At 45.0% G+C, this 2,282-nt stretch overlaps 1 long non-coding RNA gene across 1 annotated transcript in view; it reads left to right on the top strand.

The window, feature by feature from the left end:
* The window catches only part of LOC109297161, a 12,414-nt gene extending 10,362 nt beyond the window's left edge, over positions 1-2,052 (top strand). Inside the window, exon 3 of the long non-coding RNA XR_002097225.1 lies at positions 2,034-2,052. This is a non-coding gene — a long non-coding RNA (uncharacterized LOC109297161). The remainder of the gene's footprint in view (positions 1-2,033) is intronic.
* Positions 2,053-2,282: the final 230 nt, after the last annotated feature.

The raw sequence follows: 2,282 nt of genomic DNA, 5'->3' as shown, positions 1-2,282 counted from the left end.
ACCGTGACCTCGCATTGTCGGCCCAGGTTCATCTTGGAGTCAATAATGACTCCAAGATCCCTTTCTGCCTCCGTGCTCTCAAGAAGGGAGTTTCCCATTCTATAAGTGTGCTGCTGGTTTCTACTGCCCATGTGCAGCACCCTGCACTTGTCAGTATTAAAACGCATCCTGTCAGGTCATCCCACTCCTGTAACCTATCCAGGTCTTGTTGTAGTCTTTCCCTCCCTACTAGTGTGCTCACCTCACCCCAAATTTTGGTATCATCAGCGTATTTAAACATTAAACATTAAAAATAACTAGCTCTGCTCAAGGAGAGAGCTTTTCAAGGCCTCTACTAATTGCTTTTGCTATCAGAAGCATTGAGAACAAGGGGAGAGGGCAGCTTTGAAACTGATTCGCTACCCCCACTTTCAAGATTTCTGATAACAGCTGTAACAAGGTCCCACCCCAGGGATAGTCATGATGATGCCACTGGAGCCCCACTCAGCCCTTATCAACTTCACTCTCTGGGCAATCTCCCCTTCCCTTTACCTGTCACACCTTGATCTATTTATCTTTTAGAAAAAGGGAGGCCACCCCAGGGTTCCCCAAACCTGGTCTCACGCTCGTGAACACAGGTATCCATGGTTCATCACTCTAAGGGCTAATTACATGGGCTCCATGCTCCCTAATATGCACACCCATGCCTCACAGATGTCACACATTCTGATCAAACCATAACCTAACCACCCCTACAGGTTACAGACTTCTGGCTCTATTCACTAGCCTCTCTCTGGCCTATGGACACTCTGGTCCCCTCAGTCTCTAGCTGTGGCCCTCCTGACTGGCCTTCAGTCCTTCTCCTTAGACCCTGGTCAAGCTCTTAGGTCATTTGAGATACCTGGGCTCTCCAGCCATGACAGGGCTGCAGCCCTTCTTGGCCTTTGGCTCTTCCTGAGCCCTGGCCCTGCTCCTAGGGTACCCTGACCCTACTTGATCCCTGGACCCTGTGCTCCCTTTATAAGCCCTCTAGGCCATGCTTTTTCGTTGAGCCACCTGAGACCTCCTTACCTCCCCCTAGTCTCTTCCATAAACACCAGACTTGTTTAACCTAGCTCGGATGTTAACCCTGCTGCCCAGAACCTCCTCTCTCTATGGCTCTCAGGGCTAGACTCCCTGCCCCCACTCCAGCCCTGGCTTATAGCCCAGCCCCTGTAGGTCATGTAGCTCCTAATTGCCCCTTGGCACACCTGCAGGTTGCTTCTCAGGCAGTCTGCCTTCTCTACAAGTAGCAGGATCACTAAGCTTTCTTATGATGCAACCTTTTGAGAGCTGTTTTTCCTTCATCATTTTTTGGCACCAAGAGAGTACAATTCGTTACAAGGTAGACATTCAGTTACAGTTAGTAGGCAGTTAATGGGAGTACAATTAAGTTACAAGGTGAACAGTGGGCCAGCAAGATGCTCTGCCCTTAAGCAAGCTATGCCCTTACTCAACATGCAGGTAACTCTAGCCTTCATTACAACATTAGCATTAGGCAATTGGGACTAGCAATGCATTATGCAATTAAGCAAGTTATGTTCTTATCCAATATGCAAAGAAACGGAATACACTTCACGACCACCTTATGTCATGGGGCTTTTATGAGGATAAATAAATTATTGTTTATGAAGCAGTTGGATCCTTTGACAAAACACCAAAGAAACACTCAGGAAAATAAATCAAAATTCTGCCTTCAGAGAGAACAGGGTTTGAATGATGCATATTAAATTAAGCTTGGGGTTACAGACTGAATAATGAAGATACATAAACATTTAATAACCACCCACTTAGTGAATGACTAGGAGCCTATGGTAAAAAGCTTTGAATCTGCCTTAAGACTTGGGTGTAAAAACCTGGCCCCCATAAAGTCAGTGGCCATACTTTATAATAATGATATGGGTTTGAGAATAACCAAACAAAGGCAAGGAAATTCAGAGTTCAGGCAAACACTTTTCTCTAATCTCTCTCCAGCACACATGGATATCATACACATATTTTATTTATGCTCACAGAACAGGGCAGATTTTCTACAGACACTCAATACAATTATATGGATCAAGAATGGAATGAGTCTTACATCAGGATTCCTTCTATCTATTAGCTGAACTATATCATCACAACAAGAGGAACAAACTTCTGTATCTAGTGGACCTCAAAATCAGAATATAATAGCAATGTAAGAGCAACTCACACAAAAGGATGCTCACAGACCCAGGGGAACATATATCTAGCCTCAACTTCTCCTGTGCAAAATGGAGTTT

Source organism: Gavialis gangeticus, unplaced genomic scaffold (assembly GCF_001723915.1).
Source record: "Gavialis gangeticus isolate Ggan-Ray unplaced genomic scaffold, GavGan_comp1, whole genome shotgun sequence".
Taxonomy (NCBI): Eukaryota; Metazoa; Chordata; order Crocodylia; family Gavialidae; genus Gavialis; species Gavialis gangeticus.
The sequence above is the reverse complement of the archived record's forward strand: the minus strand, read 5'-3'. Positions and strand labels throughout refer to the sequence as shown.